Source organism: Saccopteryx leptura, chromosome 10 (assembly GCF_036850995.1).
Source record: "Saccopteryx leptura isolate mSacLep1 chromosome 10, mSacLep1_pri_phased_curated, whole genome shotgun sequence".
Lineage (NCBI taxonomy): Eukaryota > Metazoa > Chordata > Mammalia > Chiroptera > Emballonuridae > Saccopteryx > Saccopteryx leptura.
The window spans coordinates 19329646-19350377 of record NC_089512.1 but is presented as its reverse complement, the minus strand read 5'-3'; the positions used below and the strand labels follow the sequence as shown (position 1 = coordinate 19350377).

Below are 20732 nucleotides of genomic sequence, written 5' to 3'. Positions count from 1 at the left end.
AAACAGGATCATCGGCCCTGGCCGGTTGGCTCAGTGGTAGAGCGTCGGCCTGGCATGCGGAGGTCCCAGGTTCGATTCCCGGCCAGGGCACACAGGAGAAGCGCCCATCTGCTTCTCTCCACCCCTCCCCCTCTCCTTCCTCTCTGTCTCTCTCTTCCCCTCCCGCAGCTGAGGCTCCATTGGAGCAAAGATGGCCCGGGCACTGGGGATGGCTCTGTGGCCTTTGCCTCAGGTGCTGGAGTGGCTCTGGTCGCAATAGAGTGGCGCCCCAGATGGGCAGAGCATCGCCCCCTGGTGGGCGTGCCGGGTGGATCCCGATCGGGTGCATACGGGAGTCTGTCTGACTGCCTCCCCGTTTCCAGCTTCAGAAAAATACAAAAAAAAAAAAAAAAAAAAAAAGAAACAGGATCATCACATCTGTAGGATGGACAAGAGAGGCTGGAGGTGTTAGTGCCTGGCAGAAACAAAACCTGGCCACCTTGAGAGCACAGCCCCAAAGGGTGGCTGGGTGAGTGCATGGGGGCTCAAAGAGGGATGCCTGGATGGGTAGGTGGGTAAATGAGAGAGCTGATCTAGCCCAGAACTGACTCCACTGATACTATCCCCCAAAATGCTGAACTACCGTCCCAAATGTTTTCCTTTTTTTACATGACATACTAAAGACCTATTACTTACAAATTCTTCCCTTCTTGGGCTGAAAAGTATCCATTCAGTTCCTCCACACTTCAGGAAATGCTCGTGTTCTGTTCTAAGGGACCAGACAGAGACAAAGTCTCTGCTCACCCTGCCTGAACAATTCCTGCCATCTGAGATCAAAGACACGGGGAGGCAGCCCAGCCCAATGGCCTCAGGTCTCAGTACCAGGGACCTGGGTTCCAAACTTGGCCCTTCACCAAGTATATGACCTAAGGCAGTTATTTATAACCTCTCAGGGTTCTGTTATCCTCATTCTCTATTAGAACACTAAAACCTACCTTGTAAGACTCTTTCAAGTATTAAATGAAATAATGTTCATGAAGGTACTTACCATTGTTAATTCGCATTTTGATCAATTTTGATAGCTACTGGCATAATTTTATATATTATGATTATATATTATGATTAGTCATCTACAACCTTCTTTCATGATATGTAAATTATATCTCCATAAACTTGATTTTTTTAAAAAGATAAATGCCAAAGATAGTATACAGAATGGGCTAGAGAGGCTGCCCAACCATAAGGGCCAACCTTCAGCCCCAGAGCAGTTTATCACCGACTTGCCCAAACCTTCCTTCCTAAATCTCTACAGTCCATAACACATCATCCTCCCTACTCTCCAAGACCTAGCAGTCTAACCATATCTCCACGTTAGCCTGACTGAAGTGACCCTATAATGCCTCCCTTCCCCAAATTCTCTTTAACTCTCAGAAAACCACTGAGTTCCAGGGGGCTCGTCTCAGCTAGAAAAGAGCAGGTAAATAATAACTGACCTTCAAATTTAAACTACTATGTAAATGACTGATAAAAAATATCTCCCGCCTGACCAGGTGGTAGCGCAGTGGATAGAGCAGGGGTCCCCAAACTACGGCCCTCAGGCCACATGCGGCCCCCTGAGGCCATTTATTCGGCCTCCGCCGCACTTCTAGAAGGGTACCTCTTTCATTGGTGGTCAGTGAGAGGAGCATAGTTCCCATTTAAATATTGGTCAGCTTGTTGATTTAAATTTACTTGTTCTTTATTTTAAATATTGTATTTGTTCCCGTTTTGTTTTTTTACTTTAAAATAAGATATGTGCAGTGTGCATAGGAATTTGTTCATAGTTTTTTTATAGTCCGGCCCTCCAACGGTCTGAGGGACAGTGAACTGGCCCCCAGTGTAAAAAGTTTGGGGACCCCTGGGATAGAGCGTCAGACTGGGATGTGGAGGACCCAGGTTCGAGACCCCGAGGTCGCCAGGTTGAGCACGAGCTCATCTGGTTTGAGCAAGGCTCACCAGCTTGAGCAAAGGGTCACTCGGTCTGCTGTAGCCCCCTGGTCAAGGCACATATGAGATATCAACCAACGAACAACTAAGGAACTGCAACAAAAAATTGATGGTTCTCATCTCTCTTCCTTCCTTTCTGTCTGTCCCTATCTGTCCCTCTCTCTGACTCTGTCTCTCTCCCACAAGAAAAAAAAAAAAAGAAAGAAAGATATACCTCCCAAGGCAGTGGTCAGCAAACTCATTAGTCAACAGAGCCAAATATCAACAGTACAACGATTAAAATTTCTTTTGAGAGCCAAATTTTTAAAACTTAAACTATATAGGTAGGTTCATTCCTTGTTGAGGTAGCGCCCGCACATGGTATTTTGTGGAAGAGCCACACTCAAGGGGCCAAAGAGCTGCATGTGGCTCACGAGCCGCAGTTTGCCGACCAGGGTCCCAAGGACTATATGCATTACTTAAAGAAAAAAACACAACAGAATCTTGTTTTAAAAATGTTACACTATAAAGGAGCTTTTTTTTTTTTTTTTTTTTTTTTTTTTTTTTTTTTTCTGAAGCTGGAAATGGGGAGAGACAGACAGACTCCCGCATGCGCCCGACCGGGATCCACCCGCACGCCCACCAGGGGCAACGCTCTGCCCACCAGGGGGCGATGCTCTGTCCCTCCGGGGGGTCGCTCTGCCGCGACCAGAGCCACTCTAGCGCCTGGGGCAAAGGCCAAGGAGCCATCCCCAGCGCCCGGGCATTCTTTGCTCCAATGGAGCCTTGGCTGCGGGAGAGGAAGAGAGAGACAGAGAGGAAGGGGGGGGGGGTGTGGAGAAGCAAATGGGCGCTTCTCCTGTGTGCCCTGGCCGGGAATCGAACCCAGGTCCCCCGCACGCCAGGCCGACGCTCTACCGCTGAGCCAACCGGCCAGGGCCTACACTATAAAAAAATAAATAAATAAATAAAATTTTAAAATGTTACACTATACATGATTTTTTTTAAATAAAATAAGATAAAATTTGGAAATAATTTCCAAGTTACAGGAAGTTACACAAAAGAACACCTGAGTAGCCTTTTTTAGTTTCACCCCTCATTACCATGTTACCCCACTTGTTTTATCATTTGTTCCCCTCTCCTCTCCCTCCCCACTCTACACGCACACAAACACAAAATTATTTATATATAAAAATTTTTCCTAAACCACCAGAGGGTATGTTATATACATCACAACTTTTTAACCTAAGTATCAACTACTTCGGTGTTGTATTTCCTAAAAACAATAATATTTTCTTACTTAATCACTATACAGTCTATCAACTACCTTATTTAATCCGCTGCTCGTATGCTAAGTTTGTCGATACAAAATCAGACCCAGTGTAGGGTCAGGTACTACTGATGTATTCATTGCCATGTCTCTAGCCTCATTCAATGTGGAATATTTCCACAGCCTTCCCAACCTTTTATGATATTGACATTTTTTAAAGAATACAGTGCCCATGGGATGTATCTTTGAGTGGGAAAACCTTAAAACCCTCTCTGCTGTGTTTCTAGTCCCTGGTCTTGCTTTTCTTTTTCTTCATAGAATCAATTGCTACCTGACATAGTCCATGTGTGTTTGTTGAATGACTCCCTCACAAAAGTGTAAGCTGCATGTGGCCACTCCCCGCAGTCCACCCGACACTCCCAGTGCCAGAACACCACGTACACAGCATTCAGTATCTGCACACCCTTCCCAAACCTTCTAGGCTTTTCTCCCAACGTCAGCATAACAAGGACCAGACAAGCCCACTCTGAACACTGACCTCAACTATATGCCTGGATTCTCTTGTTCTTAGTATGTTCGTTCATACATGTCTACAGTATGTTTGGTGTGGGAAAAGACCCAAGAGTGGTTTGTCTAGCCTGTCTCAAATCAAAACCTCTTACAGAGGCCAATCAATATAAAACCAACAACTAACATTCTAGACAGAAACAGCAACTGACCTATTTATTCTCGAACAAAGCCCATTTAAATACAGTGTGTCTGTAAAGTCATGGTGCACTTTTGACCGGTCACAGGAAAGCAACAAAAGGCGATAGAAATGTGAAATCTGCATCAAATAAAAGGAAAACCCTCCCAGTTTCTGTAGGATGATGTGGCAGCATGTGCGCATGCGCAGATGATGACGTAACACCGTGTATACAGCGGAACAGCCCATGGCCATGCCAGTCGAGATGTGGACGATACAGAGGAAAGTTCAGTGTGTTCTGTGGCTCACTAAATTCGAATTCGTGACCAAAGTGCAACGTGAATATCGGCGCGTTTATAACGAAGCGCCACCACATAGAAATAACATGACTCGGTGGGATAAGCAGTTGAAGGAAACCGGCAGTTTGGTGGAGAAACCCATTCTGGTCGGCCATCAGTCAGTGACGAGTCTGTAGAGGCTATACGGGATAGCTACCTAAGGAGCCCTAAAAAATCTGTGCGTGAGCCCACATCGAACTGCACTGAATAGGTATGAAACTGGGAGAGTTTTCCTTTTATTTGGTGCAGATTTCACATTTCTATAGTCTTTTGTTGCTTTCCTGTGACCGGTCAAAAGTGCACCATGACTTTACGGACACACAGTATAAGTGGTAGAATAAATTAGTGCAACTAAATCAAAACTGTACCCTTATTTTCCCTAACTATATATTCTTTAATCTGAAGGTCTCCTTACCTAAGATCAGTGTCCTAGGTAGCACTAAAACCTTCCTTCTGAGCAAGGCAGGCGGCCTAATATTAAAATGATGCTTAAGAAGTTACATAAAATTGTTGCACTTTATTAAGACAATAAAAAGTCCCTGAACTTTATTGTTCTAATAAAAGCCGTTCTTAAATTGTGTTTTATTTGCTTAATTTGATGGCTTGTTTGGGAGGAGGATGTTTTACACTTAATTTTAAGTACCCCAAAGGTAATTATCTGTGAAAAATTCTAGAAGAAAAAATGGCACTGAGCTTACTATAACATGAAAGTAGACTTCCCTAACAGCAGAAAACAGGCAGACAGAGCCAGGGAAAAAAATAAATCCTCAGATGAGCTTGTCCAGCTCTGCCTTCTCGGAGTTAATCAAGCTTAAAACCATCATATTCTATTCCCCTAAGGACCTGCTACTTAGGAAAACAGATATTCCCCCATGATGCTCTGCTTTTCAACCTGGGGCATTTCATATCCTCAGGGTCTCAGGGAGAGATGTGGGTCATCCTGCCTTTAACCCAACAATTTGGGCAAAGAAAATGTTTTTAAAATACTAAGTCAGGCTAATATATTATGTAGTAGATGTAACAGTAAGATGTAGAAGTTGAATTTTTTGAGACACATGAGATTTCTAAAAGTATTTTCAGGTAGGCAGTATTAACCCCTGCAACCTCCAGAGTCATTCACTGTCACTGTGGCCACAGACGAAGAAGTTCTGCTCACAGAACCCAGGACCCAGACAGGCACGAACCCCGTTACCAGCCAGCCACCCAAACACCAAAGGCCTCAGCCAGGGGTCCCCAAACTACGGCCCCGTGGGCCCATGCGGCCCCCTGAGGCCATTTATCCAGCCCCCGCCGCACTTCCAGAAGAGGCACCTCTTTCATTGGTGGTCAGTGAGAGGAGCATAGTTCCCGTTGAAATACTGGTCAGATCGTTGATTTAAATTTACTTATTCTTTATTTTCAATATTGTATTTGTTCCCATTTTGTTTTTTTACTTTAAAATAAGATATGTGCAGTGTGCATAGGGATTTGTTTATAGTTTTTTTTATAGTCCGGCCCTCCAATGGTCTGAGGGACAGTGAACTGGCCCCCTGTGTAAAAAGTTTGGGGACCCCTGGCCTCAGCTATAGAAGAGGCCATTCAACATTCATCATTAATCACTGTTTAACTCAAATAAAGGGGAGAAAAGGAGCACTTCCCCCAAAGAGCATTAAACTTTAAACACTTCAAACCATATCAAGTAAAATCAATTCCAAGTAACAAGAATAGAAGCCTAATCGGAATTGGCAGGAATTGGGGATTATCGAGTATCTTCAAGGACATTTGGTTTTAAGACTTTTGAGTGAAGAATATAATGAGAAGCAGATTAATTAGTGACTGCCTGGTGAAGAGCTTCTGTCTGCAGATAAAGGACCAACTTGACCGTGGCCTCAGAGTGCACAGAGCTCAGCTGCCAAACAACCTCGGCTTCACTTCGAAAATAAATGTATAGAATTCGATTTTAACCATTTGAGTAACTACAGTCTATTATATATAATTAGTCAAACAATGCACAATGTGAAAATTTCAAATAGTATCAAAGGGTACAACTAAATTGTTATTTTTCTTTTAACACTAACCCCCAGTTCCCTCTTCCTTCCCAGGGCAAACTGCTATTACTAGCCCCCTGTGTGTCCTTCCAAACATACGTATGTACATGTGTGTACGCATGCACATGTGTGTGTGTGTGTATGTTGACTTGCTATTTTTGTTTTAACTGGTTGGTTGGTTGGTTGGTTCTACAATGATATCTATGTTGGGTTATTTAAGTAGGTTAAAAAAAAATATGACTGCCCTGGCCAGTTGGCTCAGCGATAGAGTGTCAGCCCATTGTGTGGAAGTCCTGGGTTTGATTCCTGGCCAGGGCACACAGGAGAAGTGCCCATCTGTTTCTCCACCTTTAGCTCTCTCCTTTCTCTCTACCTCTCTCTTCCCCTCTCGCAGCCAAGGCTCCATTGGAGCAAAGTTGGCCCGAGCACTGAGGATGGCTTCATGGCCTCTGACTCAGGCACTAGAATGGCTCCGGTTGCAATGGAGCAACATCCCAGATGGGCAGAGCATCGCCCCCTGGTGGGCATGCTAGGTGGATTCCGGATAAGCACATGCATGCAGAAGTCTATCTCTGCATCCCTGCTTCTCACTTCAGAAAAATACAATAATAATAATAATAAAATAAAAATTAAAAAAAATATATATATGACATTTTAGAGACTCAGTTCTTTACCAGAAATACTCCACTTTGCAAGCTATGCACAGTCTGGGCCAGTTCAATACTAGACGTGCTGCAGGGAGGTCACCTCATGAGGCCCAATGTGGCAGGGTACCCTATCAACCCAACACCCCGTATAGAAACAAGCTCAGTATCGGGCTGTGCAGTATGAGCACAACAGATGTGACCTCATTTAATCTTCACCACACAATTCACCCCTCACATCAATGACAGTTATTGTCTCTATCCCACAGATGGGCACTGAGGTTCAGAGAGTAACTGCCCCAAGTCATACTATACAGCGGGTTTTGAACCCAGTCCTGTTCACACTGTAGCTTCATGGATAGTGAGGTTGGAGCCACTCACCACAGACCACACAACATGAATGATGCCGAACTAATTAAGTCTGAATTATTCCAGAGTTTTCTGATGCGTGAAGAATATAATCATGGGGGCAGCCTATCAAAATTTTTGAGGGTAGAGTCAGTCAGGTTTTAGGGGAAGGTCTTAGCTACTACTCCCGAGTGATCCATCTCAGCTGAATCCTAGCTCTACAAGCGAGTTATTTGTCAAGGCAGATGTCTGGCAGAGCTGAAAAAGATTGTGTCATAAAAAGAACGGGTATTTGTGCAGTGTGAATGTCATTTAATCCTCAAAATTATCCTGTATAGTGGAAGCCATTATTTTGTCCATTTTACCGAGGTGGAAACTGAGGCTAAAAAAGATAAAGTTACTAAAAGACTCGTTAGATGCTGTGAGCAGCCCAGGCACAGCCAGAAACCAGGCCCTTTGACTCCGAGTCCCTATTCCATCCACCACACCTGTGTCTCGCTTATTTCACTTAGCATAATGGTTTCCTTTCTCAAAAATTTCACTTGCATCAAAAAAAAAGATGAGAGGCCCTGGCCGGTTGGCTCAGCGGTAGAGCGTTGGCCTGGCGTGCGGAGGACCCGGGTTCGATTCCCGGCCAGGGCACATAGGAGAAGCGCCCATTTGCTTCTCCACCCCCGCTTCCTTCCTCTCTATCTCTCTCTTCCCCTCCCGCAGCCAAGGCTCCATTGGAGCAAAGATGGCCCGGGCGCTGGGGATGGCTCCTTGGCCTCTGCCCCAGGCGCTAGAGTGGCTCTGGTCACGGCAGAGCGACGTCCCGGAGGGGCAGAGCATCGCCCCCTGGTGGGCAGAGCGTCGCCCCTGGTGGGCGTGCCGGGTGGATCCCGGTTGGGCGCATGCGGGAGTCTGTCTGACTGTCTCTCCCCGTTTCCAGCTTCAGAAAAATACAAAAAAAAAAAAAAAGATGAGAAAAGTGAAAAAAATACGCCACAGAATGGGAGGAAATATTTGCAAATCATGTATCTGATAAAGGCCTAGTAGCCAGAATATATAAAGAACTCTGACAACAATGAAAAATTAAAACAACATAAAATTTAAGTAGACATTCCTCCAAAAAAAAGATAAATGAAAGGCCAATAAAGCATCGGAAGTGATGCTCAACAGCCATCAGTCATTAGGGAAATGAAAATGAAAACCACAGAACTTCATACCCACTAGGATGAGTATAATTAAAAAAACAAAACAAAACAGGCAATGTCAAGTGTGGACAAAGATATAGTGAAATGTGAACCTTCATACACTGCCAAGGGGAGTATCAAACAGCACAGCCACTTTGAAACTAGTAGGGCAGTCCCTCAAAAAGTTAAACAGAGTTACATAAGACCCAGCCATTCCATTTTTAGGAATAGACCCATAAGAAATGAAACATATATTCACACAAAAACATTAATACAAATGTTCATAGCAACATTATTTATCATAGCCAGAAAGTGAAAGTAATCCAAATATCCATCCACTGCTGAGTGGGTTAAAACTGGGGCACGTTGGCCCTGGCCAGTTGGCTCAGCGGTAGAGCGTCGGCCTGGCGTGCTGGGGACCCGGGTTCGATTACCAGCCAGGGCACATAGGAGAAGCGCCCATTTGCTTCTCCACCCCCCCCCCCTCCTTCCTCTCTATCTCTCTCTTCCCCTCCCGCAGCTGAGGCTCCATTGGAGCAAAGATGGCCCGGGCGCTGGGGATGGCTCCTTGGCCTCTGCCCCAGGTGCTAGAGTGGCTCTGGTCACGGCAGAGCGACCCCCAGGAGGGGCAGAGCATCGACCCCTGGTGGGCAGAGCATTGCCCCTGGTGGGCATGCCGGGTGGATCCCTGTTGGGCGCATGCGGGAGTCTGTCTGTCTCTCCCTGTTTCCAACTTCAGAAAAAAAATACAAAAAAACAAACAAACAAAAAAACAAAAACTGGGGCGCGTCCATACAATGGAGTACTATTCAGGCACAAAAAGGAATAAAGTAACTGATTCCTGCCCCCACCTGGAAGAAGCCTGAAAACATTATGCTAAGTGAAATAAGCGAGACTACAAAAGGCCTCATATTTAATGATTGTGTTTACAGGAAATGTCCAGACTAGGCAATTACATGGAGACAATGATCAATGGTTGTCAGGGGCTGGGGGGGGGGGGGGGGGAGGTAATGAGGAGTGACTGCTAATGGTCATAGGGGGTTTCTTTGGGGGGGGTAATAAAATATCCTAGCATGAGATAGTGATGAGAGTTGTACAACTTCTGAATATACTCAAATCACTGAATCGTATACTTTAAAAGGATAAGTTTTATGATGTGTGAATAACTCAAGTTTTTCAAAATAGCAGCCTCGCACTAGCTATGCAACCATGGGCAGGCATATTACTCCCCCTCCCTGTGCCTCTGTGTCCTCACCTATAAAATGTGAGAAAAAGGTAAGATAATCTAAGAAAAGCACTTTTCTTAGTACCTGCCACATAGCAATGTGTTATTAGATGCTGTTTATTATTATTTTCTATTCTCAAAATTGCATCTCTTTTTTCATATTGGAAGGGGAGGGGAGGGGAAGGGAGCAGAGGGGAGGGGAGGGGGAGGAAAAGGGAAAAGGGGAAAGGGGAAAGGAAAGGGAAGAAACACAAGTGACACACTTCACTTGCAGTTACTCCTGACTTTCAGCTACAGGAAGCTAATAGCTCTGTGTAAATAGAATCCTCAAATACTTGCTCTAATACAACATACAATAGTATTTTAGGAAAGTAAGATGATAGTTTGAATATAATTTTTTTTTTTTTTGTATCTTTCTGAAGCTGGAAACTGGGAAAGACAGTCAGACAGACTCCCGCATGCGCCCGACCGGGATCCACCGGCATGCCCACCAGGGGCGACGCTCTGCCCACCAGGGGGCGATGCTCTGCCCCTCCAGGGCATCGCTCTGCCATGACCAGAGCCACTCTAGCGCCTGGGGCAGAGGCCAAGGAGCCATCCCCAGCGCCCGGGCCATCTTTGCTCCAATGGAGCCTTGGCTGTGGGAGGGGAAGAGAGAAACAGAGAGAAGGGGGGGGGGGTGGAGAAGCAAATGGGTGCTTCTCCTATGTGCCCTGGCCGGGAATTGAACCCGGGTCCCCCGCACGCCAGGCCGACGCTCTACCGTTGAGCCAACCGGCCAGGGCCAGTTTGAGTATAATTTTTAAGGAACCCATATCCAACACCACTACTATTACTAACTCTAGTAATAGGGAGGAGTGAGGAAGGAGGAAGCAGGGCTGACAGTTCCTGGGTGATTAACAGGCACTGAGTGCTTTATATCCACTACCACCCGTCATGGCAGTGGCAGGTACGGAGGATGCAACCACGATTTCCCCAGTGTCCTGGACATTAAGGACACGGTCATCCAAGAGAGTTGACATATTCGTGCACATACCCAGGAGAAGCACTGTGATACAGATGAGTACTCGTGTAAATGGGAACAGAGAAGAGAGAAGGTCCACTCTGACCAGGCAGGTCAGGAAGGTATCACTGAAGTATATGAGCCTTGAAGACCACATGGCTATTTGCTGCATGAAGAACAGAGAGGGAAAGGCATTTCCAGCAGAGGAAACAGCATGGCAGCGCGGAAGTACACAGTGTGCCCAGGGAACTAACCGCTGGTCTAAAATACTGCATGCATGGAGGTGGAGGGAGAAAAACTAGACCTAAACTGTGATAGGCACCCAATGCCAAATTTTGGGCTTCATCTTAAGAAGTGAGGTGCTACAAAAGGTTGCTGAAGCCAGCGAGTAGCACCATCAGCAACCTTCCCTTGCTCCTCACAGAAGCTCTAACTCGATATTTTCTTGGCAAACAGGTGCAGTGGGGTGTGCATGCAGCAAAATCAGACCACAGGAGAACACCAGTTCCTGCCATCAGTCAAAGTAAAGTCAACAAGCCCTGGCCAGCTGGCTCAGTGGTAGAGCATCAGCCTGGCGTGTGGCAGTCCCAAGTTCGATTCCTAGCCAGGGCACACAGGAGAAGCACCCATCTGCTTCTCCACCCTTCCTCCTCTCCTTCCTCTCTATCTCTCTCTTCCTCTCCTGCAGCCAAGGCTCCACTGGAGCAAAGTTGGCCTAGGCACTGAGGATGGCTCCATGGCCTCCACCTCAGGTGCTAGAATGGCTCTGGTTGCAACAGAGCAACAGCCTAGATGGGAAGAGCATCGCCCCCTAATGGTCATGCCAGGTGGATCCGGTCCAGTGCATGCAGGAGTCTGTCTTTCTGCCTCTCCACTTCTTACTTCAGAAAAATACAAAAACAAAACAAAACAAAAAGTAAGGTCCACGTTCTGGTTGCACAGATGAGACAACTAGAGAAATGAGAGTGATCAAGATGTTTAATGCCGCCTGACCAGGCAGTGGCGCAGTGTATAGAGCATCGAACTGGGATGCGGAAGACCCAGGTTTGAGACCCCGACGTCGCCAGCTTGAGCATGGGCTCATCTGGTTTGAGCAAAAGCTCACCAGCTTGGACCCAAGGTCGCTGGCTCAAGCAAGGGGTTACTTGGTCTGCTGAAGGCCTGTGGTCAAGGCTCATATGAGAAAGCAATCAATGAACAACTAAGATATTTAATGCCAAGGCCAGAGGGCGGACCAGAGCTCCTAGTGGGAAGGATGGAAGGGAAGGACAGAGGGGTTGGGGAGCACCAGTCAGCCTTTTTAGATTTCAAAGGGGGGAAAAGCCTGTCCACAGTGTAAGAGGGGATAAAACTAGACACTGGTAAATTCCTCCTCTGAAGCTTTTTTAGCGTTGTCCAACAGCACTTTCTGTGCCGATGGAAATGTTCCGTATCTGAGCTGTCCACCGCTGCAGCCAGCAGCCAAATGAAGCTACCGAGCACTTGAAATGTGGCTAAGTAAGATGGAAGAGCTGAATTTTAAACTTTAATTCTGGTTGACTTAAATTTAAATTGCCTCCCGTGGCTAAGGGCGTCCATATTAGAGCACACTGTGTTAGAACAGGCCTCTGGTCCTATTACTTACATCTACTGTGTTTAGATAAATGTAACAAAGGGATTTTGGAATCCCTTCCCACTTTTCAACCATTCTGTTACTACTGAATTCTTCCCAATTGTTCTGAGGCCTCAAATTCATTTAATTATATAAGAAAGATATTCAGTATCATTTGTCAGATCACCACCAAAGTTCTCAGCATTCAGTCAAGGAGTTACCAGCAGTGTCCTCTCCAGGTGATTAAAATTGGGTATTGCTTTGAGGAGAATCAGCCCATGTCTCTACATTAGTAGCATCATCAGTATATTGGTATGCATTTTTGTGTAAATAGTGGGATGAGGTGGGACCAGGACATTGGACTAGATGACATCTGAACTCCCTCATAAGCAACTGGTTTCAGATTCTACAGATGTCACTGCATCCGTCTCGGCAAGCAGGTGCTTCCTGTTGTGGTGCGTCCTAACCAAGACAGTAAGGCACCTACCTCTCCAAGGCCCTCTGGCTCAGACCCCAGAGTGAGAGAAAGTCAGGAGAGGATGGAGATTGCTGGGAAGAACAATGAGAGAGTAGCTTCAAATCTCCTCACACTCGGCTGTGGATTACCAAACAGTCAGAATTCCCCACCCACACACCCCCTTTTCTAATTCCCCAGAAGTAGTTCACACCTTCTCCATGCCTCCTCAAGTAAAGAAAGTCTGGAATATCCCCAAACACGGCTGTCTGCACCTGGTAAGCCAGCTACTGGGGGCGGGGGTCACCAGTGGGGCCTCTCGATTCATCCATTTCTGTGCGCTCAACCCAGCACATGGCCCCTGGGGACAGACGGCACCCACGGAGCACGCTGTCCCGGGCCAGAGCAAACACAGAGCCAGACTGCCAGGCCAGCCCGTCACTCTTAGCCTCCTTTCTCAGCGTGCAATGCCCCGTCATGCCCTGCTTGAACCCCTACCTTGACAGCATGGCAAAAACAGGGACTGTGAGGCCCTGGCCGGTTGGCTCAGTGGTAGAGCGTCAGCCTGGCGTGCGGGGGACCCAGGTTTGATTCCCGGCCAGGGCACATAGGAGAAGCGCCCATTTGCTTCTCCACCCCCACCCCCTCCTTCCTCTCTGTCTCTCTCTTCCCCTCCCGCAGCCAAGGCTCCATTGGAGCAAAGATGGCCCGGGCGCTGGGGATGGCTCCTTGGCCTCTGCCCCAGGCGCTAGAGTGGCTCTGGTCGCGGCAGAGCGTCGCCCCCTGGTGGGCAGAGCGACGCCCTGGAGGGGCAGAGCATCGCCCCTGGTGGGCGTGCCGGGTGGATCCCGGTCGGGCGCATGCGGGAGTCTGTCTGACTGTCTCTCCCCGTTTCCAGCTTCAGAAAAATACAAAAAACAAAAACAAAAAACAGGGACTGTGAGTTAGGAACTGCCTCCATCACAGGTGTCTGCGGACACAGGGAGGTTGTGTAAACATGTGCAGGTCAGTGCTGCGCATTAGCTGCCAAGGCTATCAGGAGAGAAAGAGAGCTTCCCCCTACTCCACATCCAGCCTCCACGGAGGAGACAGTGCTCCTAAACCCTGAGCCTCACATGAACTAGTATGCCAACTATCATTCTAGGGGCCTGGGGAAAAAAAGAAAAATACTAGTGATGTGGGCAGCTTCCATCATAAATATTTATACACACACACTCCCTGAAACTCAGGAGCTTTCATGGCTCATTCAAGACCCCCTAAGACTTGTAATTTAAAATCCTATATTGGACAATCCTATTCTTCTATGACCAAGTCTGCGTGAGACTGTCCCCTGAAATTTCCATTTTAATGTAGAATTACCTGACAGGGACAAAGAGCCCTAACCGCACACCAGTGTGATCTAGCCACGCTGTCTTCCAACCATTTCCACAGATAAAAGATTCCCTGGGACCTGCTGTCTTCCTAAGTGGATGGAATCGGTGTTTGCTTTCAGACAGCATGCGATCGAGTGCGGGAAGTCAGACACGGAACGGGGCCACGGGAGCCCAAAGTCATAAATGCAAGGACAGAGACAGGCCGGGGGCCCAAGAACCCGGAGAAAAGATCTCAAGTACAATGAACATTGTAAACTACTTTAAATACCCCAACTATCTACATTTCCTTAATTTCCCCACAGAGGGTAGGACAAAAGCTACACTCTCCCTATTATTAGATGGGTAAATCACTAGTAAAAATGTCCCTTGACTTCCTCAACTTCCCAGCCTCTAAACAAGAGCAGGACAAGGAAGGAGGGATGAGAGGGACTGAGAGGCCAGGGCTGGAAGACAGCACACAAAGGTGACCCCAGAGGTGCTCCAAGAAACAGGCCGTACACACATGCACACGATCATCCGAAAGATAAAGCCCCCCAACACTGAGCAGGCCTGTGGCCAAAGCCTGGTCTCAGAGCCCAGCGCCATGAAGAGGTAAGCTGCTCGTGAAGATAAGTGTGTATATGTGATCTCTGTGCGTGTGCACACACAGAAAGAAGACGGGAAGAACTGGACCTCTGAACAGAGTCACGTGATCTTTTCCCGTTGATCCACACAGCTAAGCGGCTGGAAGGATACACCCCTCCCCCCACACACACACCCGCCCCTGCCAAACGGTATCATCAGAGATTAGGGCTGGGATTTGGGCTGAGTTTTCCCTCCTTTATACTTTCCTAACCTCTGGATGTTTTTTTTACATTGTGTATAAGTAATAATCACAATTTTTTTTAAATAATGCTATTTCCATTATGGGGAGGGACACCTTCACAAGTTGTCACCAGTGAATGTTTGTGGTGGGGATAAGGGTACCAGTCAGAAAGCCAGCTGAGCCCAAAGGGGCAGTCCTGAACTCCTCCGTCTGCACCCCACCTGCCACTGTGTGTTGGCTGAGTCTCTACTTTCAAGGGAAGTGAGAATAGTGATCGTTATTATCACCACAGGCCACACCTTTATCCTTTAGGGTTGAAGAGTCCAGCCCCCCCACCCCCCCCACCCCCGCACTAATGCCAAATTAGCATCAGAGCAGATTAGTGAACGACTCACTTAGTATATGAGACACCTCCACAAGTGAATCTAATACCTTCTATGTCTAGGTGAGAAAAAAAATCAAAGAAATACTGAAAATATAAGTTTCTATCAAGTTTAGTCTTTAAAAACTCTACGAAACTAAAAATCTTCAAATCAGATATCCTTTCTAATCACCTGACCACGGTCCTCATTATCCCACCTTTCCCACAGGTCAAAAGTAATTTAAAACCAGTATTCACGAGTTTTCCTGACCCCCTTCCTGCCCCTCAAATATTGACTTCTGTTGATTTTGAATGGCCCTGAGTTCTCCGATGTGGCCATTTGAAAATAATGGAGCCTGTCTGAAAACAGACACATAACAACCACAGTGGATTAAAAAGCGTACTTGTTTTCCGTCAGGGGGTTGTCAGAGCTCCAGGGGTGGCCAAGGCGCTGGACGTCCTTCCAAGCAGCAGTCTCACTGAAAATGCGCTTCCGAGCCCCTAACTCCTCTCAGGGCTTCATGTCAGCAACTGGCTTTCTCCTGCATCGTCTTACTCGAGCTAGACGTTATGACAGCTTTTAGGAGATAAATGTCACCATCAAAGATGGGGACAGAAAATCAGAAAGAATAAAGGCAAACTGAGCAGGTATGTTCAACACATAATTAGCAGAGTGGGGATTTAAAGAGAGGTCTTTTCACTCTGCCTCCTACAGCATTGCTTCTAAACCAGGATGTCACAAACTGAAATGGACATACTCAATCAGAAGATGCCTGTACTTCAAAGTTCCTGGGGACCTGCCAAAAATGCTCACCTGTATAAACGCATATCACTAAAAAAATTAGTGCAAAAAGGCCAACGTTACTTTTAAGTAAATTCGCTAAAGAAAATCGTAAAATCAGAATCTATTTAAAAGATTGGAGAAGGGTTCCCTTGATTAGGTTACAGGTATCCTATGACAAAGCTGTCCCCTCCATGTTATTAAATATGGAGTTTGGGGCGTGGGGGGGCACAGTGCCATCGTGAACCATCTGGCCAGTTCCTGCCAAGAAACCAGGATGGGAGATGAGGGGGAAGAAGCGTGTTTAGCAAACTGGGCTCTTGTGCCAGTCCAGCCACTTCCTGCCTGTGTGACTCTGAGCCCATCACTTAAGTTCAATTGGCCAGATTTTTAATTTGTAAATATGGAGATAATACAGCCTACCTCACAGGACCGCAGTGCAGAGTAATGCAATCGTGAGTAAGGGTCACTCCCATAGAGGTATTAATTATCATTACCTCTGTCAACAGGCCGGTTCGCTTCCCTGCCTCAGTGCTTACTGCAGTTTCCAGAACTCCTAGTTTCCTAACGCCACCGACTTGATAAAGGCGAGACAGCCACTCCTGCATCTATGACACTTTCAAAGTCATACACAAGTAAATTCTCACAAGAACAGTTCCTTACAGCTCTCTTAACACTTTGCCGATCAATGCATTGTTCCATATCACTTCCATTCTAATAACGCATTAAAAACAGGGTGTTTTGGCCCTGGCCGGCTGGCTCAGTGGTAGAGCATCAGCCTGGAGTGCAGGAATCCCGGGTTCGATTCCCAGCCAGGGCACACAAGAGAAGCGCCCATCTGCTTCTCCACCCCTCCCCCTCTCCTTCCTTTCTCTCTCTTCCCCTCCCACAGCTAAGGCTCCATTAGAACAAAGTTGGCCCGGGCACTGAGGGTGGCTCCATGGCCTCTGCCTCAGGTGCTAGAATGGCTCTGGTCGCAACAGAGCAACGCCCTAGATGGGCAGAGCTTCGCCCCCTGGTGGGCATGCCGGGTGGATCCCGGTCGGGCGCATGTGGGAGTCTGTCTGACTGCCTCCCTGTTTCCAACTTCAGAAAAAAACAAAACAAAACAGGGTGTTTTGTTTTCTTGTTTGTCTTTCTTGATAGTTCTGTGTTCTATTCTTCCTAGCAGAGCAGCCTTGTAACCTCACAACTATGCTTCAAAGAGCCCACAGGATGAACCTATGTTATGTCAACAAAAAGGGGGATTCTCTGTGTTTGAGTTTCTGTCTACCCAGGAGCAAAAGCTGTCACAAAAGGGACCCATCGCCCACGGAGGGAAGAACATGAGCCTTAACTGATGTTGGTGAGGTAAGAGCAGGAAGCCAGGAGGTCTGAGTTCAAGTCTGAGCCCCACAGCCCTCCTGGTTGGAGCCCCCTCGTGTGTAAACCAATGGGGGCTAGAAGAGATAGCCAGACTTCTAGATTTCAAAGGCCAGTAATTTTATTTTAACCTGGAAATTAATTTAGGAATTAAGATTTTTAATCTCAGATTTTTGGAATTGGAAATCACTTTTAATTTTTGAAAGTAAAAATATGTATTAAGAACAAGAAAGATGACATACTCACTAAAATTAAAAAAAAAAAAAAACACAAAAAAACAGGCCTTGTCGTGGCAAAGCGACGCCCCGGAGAGGCAGAGCATCGCCCCCTGGTGGGCAGAGCGTCTCCCCTGGTGGGCGTGCCAGGTGGATCCCGGTCGGGCACATGCGGGAGTCTGTCTGACTGTCTCTCCCCGTTTCCAGCTTCAGAAAAAAAACAAAAAAAAAACAGGCCTTGGCCGGTTGGCTCAGTGGTAGAGTGTCGGCCTGGCGTGCAGGAGTCCCGGGTTCGATTCCCGGCCAGGGCACACAGGAGAAGCACCCATCTGCTTCTCCACCCCCCTCTCCTTCCTCTCTGTCTCTCTCTTCCCCTCCCACAGCCAAGGCTCCACTGGAGCAAAGTTGGCCCGGGCGCTGAGGATGGCTCTGTGGCCTCTGCCTCAGGTGCTAGAATGGCTCTGATTGCAGCAGAGTGATGCCCTAGATGGGCAGAGCATTGCCCCCTGGTGGGCATGCCAGGTGGATCCTGGTCGGGCACATGCAAGAGTCTGTCTGACTGCCTCCCCGTTTCCAACTTCAGAAAAATACAAAAAACAAACAAACAAAAAACAGTTAACTGCTTGACCTGTGGTGGTGCAGTCGCAGTCGATAAAACAGCAACCTGGATTGCTGAGGCCGCCAGTTTGAAACCCTGGGCTTACCCAGTCAAGGCACATACCAGAAAGCAACTAGGAGTTGATGCTTCCCTCTCTTCCTCCCGCCCCCTTCCCTGCCTTTCTCTCTTTCTCTCTCTTTCTCTCTCCCTCTCTTCCTGCTCTAAAATCAACAAATAAAATCTTTAAAAAAATAAAAAGTCCACTCCTGATACAACAGCATGGAATGAAATTCAGAAGGATTACACTAAATGAAAGAAATCGGATGTGAAAGGTTGGAAGGAGGATTCCATTTATACAACATTTTAGAAAAAGCAAAACTACAAACAGAAAATGGATCAGCAGTCACCAAGAACAGAGGAGGAAGTGAGGGGACTGACCACAACAGGGCACTGAATGAGTGGGTTTTGGAGCCCAGTGTGTGTTTTTACTTGCCCGCCGGCTGCAAGCTAGGATTAAAGGTAATGGCCCACCAGTTCCTGGCTCCGTTGTTTCATTACCATCTGTCTGAATCTAATGCGAACATGCATTGGCTAGGCAGCTATGATGGTGGCCGTGCCTACTGGCTTGTTGGCATGGTAGTAATCTTATTTCCAGTTCTCAAAGAAGGCATCTCAGAGGCTCTAATAGCTAAATTATTATTTATTTTGGTTCTAATAGTAGCTAAATTATTATTTATTTTGGTTCTAGATTAACCGTATTTTTGAAACTACCTAGAGAATGTATCAGAAAATCAAACTCTCCTCCAAACACTCTTCAAATTCTCTTCTTTCTTTAAATTCCCCAACTTCTTACTACCATTAGAATGGATATCTTTATCTTTCCTTATCTCCAGTTATTCATCAAAACACCAATGCACTTAAAATTGGTTGCCCCCTACCTGAATTCTGACACCCAAAATAAATTTCAGATGAACTGATGATTGAAGAGTGATAATTAAACTATAAATTCACTGGAAGAATATTTTCATAATTTTGAGCAGAGAAGCCCCTTTCTACACAATCCAAAACGAAAAGCCAAAAAGGAAAATAAGTTTGGCCACAAAAAATGAATACTTCCACAGAGCAAAACTATGTATTCAAAGTCAAAGTGCAAATGACCTGCTAGGAGCAAATATCTACGGTCCAGAAGACAGTCGAAGGACACATATACTTAACACACATACAACTACTGCAAATCAAGAAGAAAAAGGGGAACCCAGTAGAAAAATGGGTGAAAAATACAAACTGGCAGTTCACAGGGAAGAAATATAGGTAGCCAATAAACCTTTGAAAACATCGTCAGCCCCAGGCATGATTTTAGAAGCGAAGATAAAAATAATGGGGGACCCATTTTTCACCTGTGAGACGATCAAAAACTAAATGCTAATAAGAGCCACAGTTGTGGGGGGAGACAACTGATGGGAGTGCAAATCAGGGTAACTACATATTTTTACAAGACGATATAGCGACGTCTTTGAAAATTTAGAAGACACATTTTATGACCCAAGAATTCTGCTGGTATAATTCATATATATATATATATATATATGCATACACACTTAGAGATACAAAGATATATATATATATACACAAAGATGTTTATTATAGCATTCTGCATAACAACAAAAAACTTGAAATGTCTTATCAATAGAATACTTAAATAAAGCACTGACATCCAAAATGATTGTAATAGATACAGGTGCCTATGGAAAAATATCTCCAAAATATATTCAGTGTGTGTGTGTGGGGAAACAATATAGATAATATGATCCCAGCTGTGTAAAAAATAGATGTATAGATACAATACACACACACACTCACATGTGCCTTAATCTACTAGACTGACATACAAGATTCAGTTAAGAGCAATGATCTCTAATGATCATACATGACAATAGTGGAAATACGTTCTTTTTATTTTATCCTCTTCTGTCCCGTTCTATAAAAAAAATAATAATGCTTATAAAAATTTTAACTGCCCTGCCTACATATTTCCTACATACTGATGAAATGTCCAGAACGCCTACTATAATTCCTGGAATATAAAAACAGCCAGAGGGGAAAAAGGCTTTAGAAGTAGGTCCCTACAATTACCCAGATCCTAACTGGGACAAGCCAAGAGGGGCCTTGGGCTGAATGTACTGTAGTAAGCAAGGCAAGGAAAAGCTATCTCTAGAAAGAAAAAGAAAATAAACCAAATTCTGTGAGGAAATCATTTCCGGATGTATTTGGAAGCAGAACAGGGATGTTTAAACTAACCTAGACATTTCCCAGGGTCCTGAACAAGACAGCCGGTGGGTTATACTACATGGAGTCATCAGAAATTTCAAGGGTGGCTCTTTCTAGCTGACGCAGGGAACATGGGGAAAGACCGCAACTAGACAACAGTGACTAAATTTGAACTAGAGATATAAAAGGGATAGGCCTTTGAACGTAAAATCGATGTTTATTGCCCTGAATAGATTCATTTTGCAATGATTTCCTGAATAGATTC

At 46.0% G+C, this 20732-nt stretch overlaps 1 protein-coding gene across 1 annotated transcript in view; it reads right to left on the bottom strand.

Annotated features, from left to right (window-relative positions):
- The window catches only part of OSBPL10 (oxysterol binding protein like 10), a 296950-nt gene that overhangs the window by 158764 nt on the left and 117454 nt on the right, over positions 1-20732 (bottom strand). The gene's annotated exons all lie outside the window — the stretch shown is intronic.